This window comes from Triturus cristatus, chromosome 4_2 (assembly GCF_964204655.1).
Source record: "Triturus cristatus chromosome 4_2, aTriCri1.1, whole genome shotgun sequence".
Lineage (NCBI taxonomy): Eukaryota > Metazoa > Chordata > Amphibia > Caudata > Salamandridae > Triturus > Triturus cristatus.
Window position 1 is genome coordinate 386,961,712 of NC_140586.1, and position 13,198 is coordinate 386,974,909.

Genomic DNA, 13,198 nt, shown 5'->3' on the forward strand with positions numbered 1-13,198 from the left:
ACCTCAACTATACAAAATGCTGATCTCTCTCCAGTAAGATAATTAATCACACGAGTTATCGTGACATTTTTGTGAGGATGGTAATTGCTGGGGGAAAGAAACGCTGCAGCAGGTGCTTCAAAAGCATAATAAACTTTCAAGCACGGCGCCCCCAGGAAGCCAGCACCCGGTGCGGTGGCACCGGTCGCACCGCCCTAAAGCCGGCCCTGGGGGGGTGAACAAAGCGGGAAGACTGGTAATCCATACACAGGAGAAATCACCCTGAAATCTTGGACTAGAAGGGCAGAAAATGGTTGTTGCCCTAGACTAGCAGTTCAGCAGCAATGTTGAATGGACCTGCTGCAGACATCTAAGTGTATCTAGATACTTTTGAGTTAATACCCATGGAAGGCAAGAGGAATGGGTAGTTATAGTTAGGACCACTTTTCAATACGAATTTTTTTTTTTTTATTTGCATATTACTTTGGCGCCGTTTGACAAATCTTCACAAAACTTTCCCAAAGAAATAATGGAAATTACAAACCTCGCGATGGTTCATTGGTTGAAACAATGCTTGTGAGTGCCAAAACGTAAGTAAGCAAATCTTTATTTGCATGGTTACTTAAAACCATTGCACAGTAAAAGTGCCAAAACATGTCGTAATAGGAAAAGGCTTACAGATGTAGTACTTTAAACTTAATGCCTGTAATCAAACTTGTTGCGGTACTGTTTCAGTGGCTCGCTCCTCACCCACTACGTTTCCTTCCTTACTGTGAAAATGTTTATCTTTGAGAAAGACCTTTGAACATTACTTCCAGAGAACTTAAGTGCAAAACAAACTGATAACACAGGCTTCAGTTGAAGCATGCACTCACTGAGTCACTGAAAAGGCAGCCTTGCATGGTAGGGGCACGCTTTCATCTAGCTATCCCTTCATGAAAACATAACGAGATAAATACCACACCCTCAATTAATTTATTTCAAAAACAGAGTTTCTGTTGGGACATTTCTCTGTACTAAGGTGAGCCCTTTACCTCTGCACTGTAGAAAAAAACATGCAATACCTCTTTTTGTTTCACTTTGGCAGGCATTCCAGCAAAGGAAATGTTGTAGGGCCACTGTTGCTTTAAGAGCGCTCAGCTTTTTCTGGAAGCCAAGTGTAAGATCTAAAGAGATGACATTGTAAACTAATATATTTTAAATATTTCAGCTTTTGAATTACATAATCCGCAGTGTAGCGTGGCGGGTCCTAAGAATATGGGCGGCCGCAGCGCTGGAAATCAGGTACGCCACACATGTCATGGGTTACTGGCGGGAAGACCCCGAGCTGTCTCCTGCCATTTATTTATCTCCTCGGGTTGAGCCCGCCCCGATGGGTGGATGGATGCATATATGTTTTACATTGTAGGTGAGAGCCCGGGTGGCTCTCTACAGCCCTCCTTTCTTTTAGTGACCAATCATATATTTCTCCAGACTCACGGAGAGGTGCACACAAAGTCTTTCAGTCTTTGACTTGGCGCAGGGTTCAGCCGGATACCATTCTTCTGGATCCGGGAGCTGGAACTAACCACTGCGTCCGATGGCGTGTTCGGACGTGACCCGGTCACCGCGTCCTGGCGGAGCCGGCTAGCCCCCGGGGTAGTCTCTTCTTTCTCCACTGGCGAGCTCCTCAGTGAAGAACCCAGCAGCTCTGGCGAGTCAGGTGGGGTAAGATTCGGGATATCCTCGGGACATTCTGACTGTTCTCAGCCAGGATCATAAGCATATGTCTTCATGAAACTCGACACATTCCTTGTGACAAAGTGCTGCCCTCGCTTGGCAGTGACCATTCTTCCTTGAATGTCCACCACTGTCCAGTCTTCTGGCTCATAGGGTGTCCTGAACTTCCAGCCAGGGTGTCTGTCCTTGACCACAACAAGGTGCCCCACCATCAGCTGTGGTTCTCGAGCCCGACGGGCTTCACTCACCTTTAGGTGAGTCGTTGTCCTTCTCGCTTGGGCGGCGTCATTGTCCCGTTCTGGGGGTTTCCACATGGGATCCGTCAGGATGCTGTCACACAGCGGCCTTCTGAAGAGCAAATGTGAGAGAGCATGCTTGGTCGTGCTGTGTGGCGTCTGCCGGTAGGCATCAAGGAACTGATCAAGGGCAGCTTCAGCATCTTCAACTTGGTCTACGGCAATGCGCAAGGCCCGATTGAGTGTTTGCAAGAGACGCTCCACCTCTCCGTTGGCTTGGGGCCACAGAGAAGTGATCTTTCTGTGATGGATTGCCGTTCCAGGTAATCGTGGAACTCCTGGCCTTGGAACGGCGGCCCTTTGTCTGTCTGAATTTCCTCTGGCAGACCCAGGAGTGCAAATGTCTTGTTAAGGACTCTTTGAACATGCGGGAACGCCATTGACGCCACTACCTCTACGATAGGGAACTTTGAGAAGGAGTCGACCATCACCAACATGGTGCGCCCATCCGAGAAGCTTCCAAAATCGAGTCTGACCTTGGTCCATGGAGTTTCGCTGGGGTCTTCGGTGATCACCGGCGCCCCCACCGGATTTCCCCCGTGATGGTGCAGGCATGACATTGCCTCACCATTTCTTCCACTATGGAATCGTTCGCTGGGAACCAGACCTTGTTCCTTAGCCTGGCCTTAGTCTTTGCCATCCCTTGGTGTCCGACATGTGCCAGCTGAAGGATCCGCCGCTGCAGCCTCCTCGGGATGATGATCATGTGTCCTCTCAGAACGACTCCTTGCTCCCCTACGTTTAGTTATTGGCATACTTGCCAGATCTGTTGTCGGGCGTGGCTATCTTCTGCTCTGCGAGCCTGTGCCCCGTCCATGAAGTGTGCTCAACCGTTGCTCAGCAGGGTAGCCTTTAACCTTGACAGGGTTTCGTCGGCATCCGTCGCCTGTCCGAGTTCCTCGAATGTCATGGCTGTGGGCCATATTTCCTGCGAGACCATCTTCACGAACGCTTCAGAGTATGCCACATCTGTCAGTGAGCTTCAAGATGGCATTGCTTCAGGGTGACGTGAGAGATAGTCAGCCGGGTCGTGTGCTCCAGGTGCGGAAGACGACATTGAAGTTGTTAATGTTACTGTAATTTATAAAGCGCACGTATACCCGGAGGTATCTTGGCACTGAGGAGAATAGTGGACCTGCTTGGACATCTAGTTCTGGAACAGCCAGGTTTTCAGTCCCTTCCTGAAGGAGGAGAGGGAGCTCACACTTCTGAGCTCACTCGGAAGAGAGTTCCAGAGTTTAGAGGAGCCAAAGCAAAAGCTGCAGCCCCCCCCCAAAGTGATGTTCAGATTCTGGGCACTGTCAGGAGATGGGCTCCTGAAGAGCGAAGATATCTGGTTGGTTCATACCAGATTAGAAGGTCTTGCAGAAAGACAGGACCTGTGTGGTGCAGTGCTTTGTAAATCGGGCACAGAGCCTTGAATTTAATCCGTTGTACCAAAGGAAGCCAATGCAGGCTGCGAATCTCTTTGGATACAGATTTGTACCTGGGGGTATTAGACAGTAGCCGTGCAACTGAATTTTGTACACTATGAAGCTTTTTTAGGCACTGCTTCTGAATGTTTAAAAACAGCTCGTTACAGTAATCCAGATTAGACTGAATCAATGATGTAACAACAGTTTTTCTGGTGTCCACAGGAATGTAAGGAAGAATCTTCCTAACTTTCTTGATGAGGAAGTGGGCGGAGGAAACCGTTGCATTTTTGTGCTGGGTGAGAGAGAGTTTGTTGTCAAACCACACTCCCAGGTTCTTAGCCTTAACCGCAGGTCTTTGGTGGATCTCTCATCTCTGCCGGCCACCACCGATTGCCCAAGTTTGGTTGCATGTTACCAAAGATCAGAATCTCTGTTTTATCAGAGTTAAGTTTAAGACAGTGTGTGTTCATCCATCAATTAATGGCACACATACAATTCTGAAACTGGTGAGTAGGGGGCACCTGATTTTTATATGCCGCCACCACAATCTGGGTGTCGTCAGCGTAAGATGTAAGATTGAACCCAAAGTCCCGGATCAAAGGGGCCAGTTCGGATACATATACGTTAAATAGAGATGGGATCAGGGAGGAGCCCTGTGGCACTCCGCATGGGAGGGTCTAAGGCCTAGAGTGGTACCCAACAAACGATTCTGTTAACTTCCTATCCTTGAGAAAGGAGGACAGTAGGGCCAGTGCAGTGCCCCTGACCCCTAGACTCTCCAGCCGCTGTTGCAAGAGAGAATGATCAACGCTATTGAAAGCAGCTGACAGATCGAGGAGCACTAGGGCAACCGTACCTCCTCCATCCATCACCGCTCTGATCTCCTCTGTGGCTTTAATGAGTGCCGTTTCCGTGCTACGTTCTTGGTGGAAACCAAACTGTGAGTGATCCAGCACGTTATTTTCTCGAATGAATTGGGTAAGTTGGATATTCATGAGTTTCTCAATAATTTTAGCAGGCAACGGCAGTCGGGCTATAGGGCGGTAGGTATTTGGGTCGGTTGCGTCTAGGGTGGTTTTTTATTAACAGCATAAGGATGGAGGTATCCTTCCACATGTAAGCCTGTAGCTGCACGGCCCACCTCTCTATTCTCAGAGGCGCAAGTCGAAGTCGAAGAGCGGGAGTAGCGGCTTATGGTCAGTGACCACCTGGAATTCCTGGCCATAGAGGTACAGATGAAAATGCTGGCATGCCCATTTTATCACCAGAGCCTCCCTCTCGATCTGGGCGTATCTTGTTTCCATGTCTGTGAGGGCTCTGCTGGCGTACGCCATAGGTTTCCAGGTATCTTGGCCATGTTCCTGAAGGAGAACCGCTCCCAGGCCCACAGGGCTGGCGTCAACGATCAGTTTGGTAAGTCATCCCGGGTGAAAGTAGGCCATCACCATCTTGTCCAGGAGCGCTGCCTTGATGCTGATGAATGCTGTGTTGGCAGCTACAGTCCACTCCCACTTGTGATCATTGTGTGTGTGTGAGAGCGCGGAGAGGTTCAGACAGGGCGGCCAGATCTGGAATTCATCTGCCACAGTATGTGGCCATGCCAAGAAAACGGCGTACCTCTGTGGGGGACTTAGGGGTGCTGGCCGCTCGGATTGCCACGGCCTTCTTGGGGTCCACCTGTAGTCCTTCTCTGGTGAAGGTGTACCCGAAGAAATCGATAGACTCCTGGTAAAATGAGCACTTTGCTTTGTGGAGCGTTAGGCCACAGTCTTCGAGTCGCTAGAGGGTAGCTCGGAGGTGAGTGTGATGTTCTTCCAGGGTGTTCGAGAACACCAGGATGTCGTCACTCAGGTTGATCACCCCTTGCAGTTCCGACAGTGCTTTCCTGATGGCATTCTGGAAGACTTCGGCCGGCACCGACACCCCAAAGCTCAGCCTCTTGTACCTCTTGAGGCCAACGTGCGTTGAAAAGGTGGTGATGTACCTTCTCTCAGGCTCAAGCTACAGCTGGTGGTACCCCGCATTCAATTTCAGCTTCGAGAACCACTTGGCTCCATTCAGATCTGCCACTATGTCGTCCATCGTGGGCATGATGTGGTGTTCCCTCTTGACCGCCATGTTCGGTAGCCGCATGTCCACACAGAGCCGGATGGTTCCGGGCTGCTTTGGTTTAGGCGCTACGACCAGCGGAGACAACCATGGGGTTGGGCCGGACACTTTCTCGTTCACACCAAGGTCCTCCAGCTTCTTCAGCTCTTCTTCCACTTGCGGGTGGAGATTAAATGGCACCCTCCGGTGCCTGAGGGCGACAGGCCTCATGGTGGTGTCTATGTGGAGCTTGAACTGTTTACCTTTTAGCTTGCCTAGTCCAGTAAATAGGGCTGGTAAAACCCTCAGACTGGTTTTGGCGTGGGAGTCATGGCTCTGGTGGGCGAAGAAGACCAGGACCAGGTCTTCTGCCGTGTGGCAGCTGAGCAGCGTGCCTTGTTTTTCCCTCTGTGATATGAAATTGAGCCACGGTGACATGCTTCCCACTGGCGATTTTGGCCTGGATAACTCCTCGAAGGGGGAGTGGATCTGTCCCTCCGTAAGTGTATATTCGGGCTTTGGTGGGTGTGAGCGGGTGTCATGGTGACAGACGATCATACTGTTCCAAGTCCACCACGTTGACGGATGCGCTTGTGTCGATGAGCGATCGGATAGCCGTCCCTTCTACTTGGATGGAGCACATCGGTGGCGGCCTCCTGCGGTTGTCGGACCTGCTGACAAAAGACACAACAAATACCTCATCGTCATCCTCTCCTTCGGGCGAGTCAGCGTTCTTGTGACGGGTCATCCCTTGGCGACGGTGGGTCGTCGAGTGAGACCTGGCGTAGGTGCTGCAACATGCCCCGCGACCTTGGGGGAGCCTGACGGTGTCAGCCGCTGCGACACACCATGGCAAGGTGGTTTACTTTCCCACAGTGGGAGAATTTCTTCCCTCTCGCTCCACACACAGCCGTCGCCGAGTGGTCCTCTTCACAGTAGCCGCATGGCCCTCCGGTCGTCATCCTCGGTGCCTGGCGAATCATGTTGGGGTGCCGTTGGATTGCCTCCACTCTTTTTTCTTTGACAGGTACATATCTGGACGCGTTTGGCAGTGTGACTGACTTCTGCAGAGCCTCTTCCATTTCGCCAGCCGGACGTCCAACAATTCATGGAACCGGGCTAAGATGAGGAACTCGTCCAGTGAGATCCCCAGCTGTCGAAGGATCAGCTTCCGCAGCAGTTTTAAGCGGCACCCTTGGATAATTTGGCCGTGTATCTCCTCCCTCTGATCTGCGAAGTTGCACGTGCTGGCCAGCCTGCGCAGATGTGAGTAGAACATATCCACAGACTCCGTGTCTGACTGCGATGCCTGTCTGAACTTGAACCTCTCAAAGTCGGGGTTAAGTTGAGGGTCAAAATGGATGTTGAGCGCGGTGACAGCCGCCTCATAGTCGTCATCGTTACCTGTGTTGGAGAGTGTCTCCAAGAGGTTGTAGATCTCTGAGCCTCCGTAGAAGATGAGTAGCGACCTTTTCACGGTGCAATCAGTCTCTCTGGTGCCCTTGAAATAGTGATTAAGCCATCCGACCCACGCTTTCCATCGTGGGGCTGCTGTGGAGGGATCTGCTGTTTCACTGAAGGGCGGCAGCGGGGTGACAGCTGTGTGACTGTGACCTGGGTGTAGTGCGTTGGCACCCCTGTCAAGAATGTTCCCCCCGGCCTGTTGTCCAGCGGCACCGTCCAGAGCCGGGTTGCTCATGGCAACCATGTGGCTGTACGTAGGTGCGGTGGTGCAGTCCTAGCACTAGGGACTTGTAAGTGAGCTTGCGCACCAGCACGTGGTCATGTGCGGCTGACTAGTCTTCAGGCCCAGTGTCCTATGTGAGGTGACTTCCTTCCCCTGCGGGTTGCGAGGCAGATGACACCTTCCTGGTCCGCTTGTGGAGGAATCCCAGGTGAGGATAGGCACTGGTGGCTGCTGGTGGGCTTCGCTGTCTTCCTCTCTTAAGACGCAGGCAATAGGCAGGGCAGCCATGGGTGCTATATTCCTGAGGCCTAGATGCGTGCATGGGCTTGTGCAGTGGCCATGGATTTCTTGCTGGCAGAAGCGCTGGCAGGAGGAGAAGGGGGGCAGAGGCCTCACGGGATACGCTCTACACAGTTGCACCGGAGTTTGTTGCAGAGGGCCTGCAGTACCGCGAGGCACCACAACGGGGACTCACCGCTGACATCTTCAGCCTCTGCACACACCACTGGCTGAACACGCTCCCGCTGTTCAGGAGAGACGTGTGGGCAGGTGCAGGCGCAGTGGCATGGATTGTGGTGCCGGTCCACGCGAGTGGCTCAATGGCGGTAGCGGTGGGGCAGGTGAGGCGAGCCCAGGCCGCCGACAGCAACACACGGAGGTGCAGGGTGAGGTCTCCTCCGCACGCAGGAATGGAGCATCACGGCTGGGCTCCGCAAGCTCCCTGGAGGTGGTGCACATGTGGAATGCTACCGGCCTTGTTGCCAGTGTAGCGCGGTGGGGCCTAAAGATATGGGGCAGCCGCAGCGCTGGAAATCAGGTATGCCACACAGGTCATGGGTTACTGGCAGGAAGACCCCGAGCGGTCTCCTGACGGTTATTAATCCCCTCGGGTCGAGCCTGCCCAGAGGGGTGGATGGATGCATGTATGTGTTACATTGTAGGGGAGAACCCGGGTGGCTCTCTACATGCAGGTCAGTGAGGGCTGGTGTCTTTCGAAAGTGCTAGGGCACAAAAGTTCTTTCCAACGTTCACTTTGTGACAGGAGGAAGAAGTGAGTCAGACAGCCACAAGGTCTCAATGTCTGAATTGTGCAATGCAATACAAAAAAGTTAGTAATAATCCCGGCTTTCTGCTTAATGAAACATGTGCTTTTTGTCAATATTTAGTTTCTCTGATCCTCCTTTTTCTTCATTATCATATGCTAGAGCACCTTCAAATGCAGAAGTTCAGGATGCACGCTGTACAATAACTTCTTGTGTTTGATTTAATAGAATATACTATTGTTTTATGTATAATAATAATCTAGGCTGCATCTATGGTGGATATGACAACTGACTTTCCTCTTTGCTAATGATGTAGCCGCCATGGCGGAGGGTCAAGAATGTTTCTAAGTTCATATTTGAAAACTGTCACTTTTAAAAATGTCTATCAATACAGTGACTTTACCTGATGTACTAAAGTGAAACTTTGTGTTTGGCGGTGCTACTTGAGCCAAGGAGTACTGCTGAGGGGTGGCTACTAGCTTGCTCACTACTACTGGCTCACTACTAGAGCTCAGAGTCCTCGTGCAGCCCCCTGCAGCTCGCTACACTCGGGCCAGCTTGTAGTATAGGGTGGTGTCCAGTTCCTGAAGCCTGTGCCTCACCCGGCGGTGGACTGTGGGCTGTGGAGCAAGGAGCAGGCGGGTGTCAGGAGCTAGTGTCAAGAGCCGTCATGACCAGAGCACACCCAGAGCACACCAAGTGAGGTGAGCAGTGCCAACTGCATTTGTAGCATCTGCTCCCCCTCCCTGTACTATCCTTCACACCCACCACCATTCGCTCTTCAACAATTCTCCATCACATCCATAAAGTACAACCGTCCATCTTCAGCCCTTGTCCCATCATCTGCATCTGGCCAAAATGGTCCAAGCTTAGACACACAGGTTGTGTCAGAGATGAGAACACTAGGTCTGAGTTGAGGAAAAGCAGTTAATACCAAACGGAGCAATGACATGTGTAGCCAGAGACACATTACATTCAAAATACCATTTGTTATTTATTTTTTCAATATGCAAAAAGATATAGTTCAGGTGCTCACATTAAAAAAGTGACAACAAGCGTGATGTGATAAGTGAGAGTGACCTTAAAATATATACATTACATTGACAACAACCAAGAGAACTCCTTATGAACAAATTATACAAAATGCATGGAGTTCTTGTTGTAGGGGGTCGGCAGAGTGTCGATCTCAGTGACTTGAGATCATCTTCAGGACATAGAAAATGTGAGCAAGCTGAATTATGAGACCGGGAGAAGCCAGTGAGCATGTAGAAGAATAGTACAGTCAGGACGCAACTAAGGCGTTTAGGCGATGAGTGAACGATAAGTGATGAAGCCTGGGAGTGGCGTGAAGCCGTCGGTTGCTCGAACCCAGGTGAAAGGTATTAATCAGAGCGAGTGGTGATTAGCTGAGCCTATTGATACGGCTGAGTAAGGAGCGAGTACGTAGGTTCCAGTTGGTCAAGTGACAAGATATGATCTGCTAATTAGGAATTCATTCGGAGGTGTAAGACGGCGATGTCGAGCAACCGAGGATAGTTAATTCCTTTCTATGGTAGTAAGCCTTTTAAGCTTCAAACTGCAGGAGTCAGTCAGGGTTCCTCAGGAACCAGAGGCGCATCCCGTTCCTTGCACACATTTTAAAGTCACTCTCACATATCACATCACGCTTGTTGTCACTTTTTTAACGTGAGCACCTGAACTACATCTTTTTGCATATTAAAAAAATAAATAACAAATGGTGTTTTGAATTGAATGTGTCCCTTGCTACACAAGTCATTGCTCCGTTTGGCATTAACTGCTTTTCCTCAACTCAGACCTAGTGTTCTCATCTCTGAACAACCAGTGTGTCTAAGCTTGGACCCTTTTGCCACATAGCAACCATTGTCTTCCAAAACATTAATCCACCCCAGGTTCCAGTATTGGGGTACCCTTGGTTTACCTTACCATCTATCATCTGCATCAGCATTGGTTACAAGGATCAGCAGGCACTGCAGCACCTTATACTACAGCACCAGAAGGACCTCAAGAGCCAGCCAGTCTCTCAGAGTCTCTCTAGCCTTCCCATCCTCTCCACCTAGAATCTAGCATGATGAAGGAGGAGGTAGGGGGGCCACCTAGGTAGGCGGGGGTGCGGAGGTTGGCTGTGCACAGAATTGGTCAGAATTTGGCTTATGCTGGTGTGGCTTGTGTCCAACTGCACTATCCACGTATCCCCCCACCCCAAGTGCTAGAAACTGCAACCGGTCCATTCACCTCCGCAGATTAGCATTGCACCACCAACAAGAATAGGGAAACCAGGAGCTTTAAATCAGGAGCCAAGCAGTGACCCTTTCCAAGAGGTGCATAGGGGGATCCCTCAGGGGCATTCAGCTCCCTGCTTTTAACACTCATTGGAAGCACTTGTTAAAATAATGCGCTTTGGAAAATCAAGGGAACCTGTGGTGGCACATAAGAAACGTAAGCGGAGGGTAGACCGTTCGGAACTCACAGTGGCATCTGATCAGATACTTTCATCTAACACCAACCACACCATCTAGTAGCATGCAGATTAACTCAACCCTACAAACAACCCATACCAGCCTTACAGGACCCAGAACTACCCTCTTACAGCCAAAAATTACTTCTAAATTTAATTATCTCAAAAAAGCAGGGTCTGCTATCTTTTCCAGCAATTCAAGCTTAATGGACTTGCCCATCCCCCTGAACCCGATAGGGACTGTCAGTAAGGGGGGCATCAACTTCAATCCAGTACTCCTTCAGTTGGAAATTAGACCTGGAATAAGCAAACCCTTTGGGCCGCCTGAGCCCACTAGGGGTTTGCACCAAAAGGAAGGTGCTTCTGCCCCCCCACCTCGGGCAGGGTGGGGGCTCGGACAGTCACTTTTAGCTTCAAACCTTGGTGCAAAGCAGGACCAGCACAAGAGGATAAAGAAAAAATCAAAATACTAGCCAGTAATGCAGCCCCTAAATCATAGCCGGAGGGGGATCTGCCACAGCCTTCATTCAATTTGTCACTGGGTAGGGAAGACCTATCCCACTTAATTTCTCAGATAGAGGAAGAAGAGAGGAAGTGGGTGGCGCCGGTGAGAAAGAAAGCTCTGTACCCCTGACAACTTGTCAACTAGAGGAACAATCACCACTCACGGATGTTCCGAAAAAGCCAGAAAGCAACTAATTACAGGAAAACATACAAACCCAACTGACTCCCCCAGATGAAGACTCTTATTACCGCGCACATTACTCATCCTATCTCCACTCCCAGGAATGGGAGATCATGTTGTCATCTTATGGAAAAGAAGCTCCCAATAATTCATGCTCCTCAGCCACCCTAAAAGAGGAGGCCAAGGCCCAACAAGAGTCGATTTGGGCCACAGCCCTTGGCATCCTACAGAGGTCGGTGGATGCAATGTCCTTCCAAGCCAACAAAATGGACATACAGATTAGCCTTATAAATACCCTGGCATTGTACGTCACCAGCATCAATGACAAGATCACAAACTTGAACAATCTGATAAAACAGGCCCATGCGGATGCTGACCATACCCTCCAAGCATGTAATTTCCCGCCAGTCCTAGGCAACCTAAGTGCACTTCCAGAGGTGATTACAAAGCTAGTGTGCGAGCTGAAAGAAATAACTAATATAAAGCCATCAATCTCCAGAGGTGAGACCTTAGAAAGAGGTGAAAAGTAAAAAAAAATCCTGCCAGATGGTCAAATAGATGGGACAGAAAGGACAGCTGCAGCTGATCAATCGAATTGCCGTTGCGACAACAGACTGCAATGCAGACAGTACCTGCTCGCGTGCCTCCTTCATGGCCAATAGCCTTGAGGAGAACCCTGCACCCTCACTCGGACAACAATACAGGACACCCCATGCTGAGGAAGCAGACTTCAAAGGCAAACGATCAATAAGAAGGAAGGGCTGCAACCAAACTATGAACTGTAACCTGGTGCCCTACACCTTGTTTCAAACTTGGAACCGCATAGACAACATCACCCTTACAAGGAAAAAAGCCAGTCGAGCGACCTGGAAGGGGTATCTGGTGGCCCAAGTCAAAGCCCAGAACCCCCTTCCATGCAAATGACCAACATTATGGAAACCACCGAAGTGGGTATCACTTTAGATGCAGTGGATTCAGCTATGACAGCAAAAACGCCCCGCTAATAAAGCAAACATTCTTAGGCAAGACAGGGTCACCCCAGTCCAGAGTCACATGGCGGGGGGTAATAGCATTTGAATGACCACCCTATCAGCCAATTGGAACAGACCCACTGAGCACCTAACAGATCACACTGAGGAACCCGAACAAGCAAGTGCCATGCAAAACATCATTGACACAGTCTTAATGAATCAAAAGGAGCTTGGAACATCAATCAATTTGCCCCCTAGAATCGCTAACTCTGGCTTGGTACCTAACCTGTACAAAGGAGGCCCACTTTCAGATCTCAGGAAACGATCCATCTTAACACTGGGAACGATAGGCACCTCCCTTGGTTTAGTGGGAACAGCCTCAGAACGGCCTAGTCCTCTTGTACTGAGTGAACACAATTCAACCCTCCCTGCCTCCCCAATTCGGGCCATCAAAATGCCTGAAAAAGCTCAAGACGGTCGCACAGACACAAGGCATCCCCAAATTTCAACTTCCTGTACATTAGCTTACCCAGTATACAAGTCCAAAGGCTCATTTGACATTCTAAACTGTAGTAATATCCTCAAGCTTATCCAAGCTACAGGCTTGCTGGAAGAATTTACATCACAAGAGATCTCATCCATTGAGTTCATTGTGCCAGGGCAGGCCAGAACAATGAAGCAACCAAGGTAACCTGGCAAACCACAAAGTTAGCCATGATAATCCTGGGACACACGGACACCTTTAAACAGTGGGGGATCTCCATTGCTCCCGTCAAGGAACCGGGTTACCCACACATCCTTGAAAGTTCGTCGGATGCGGTCAGTCTAACAGCTCAGCC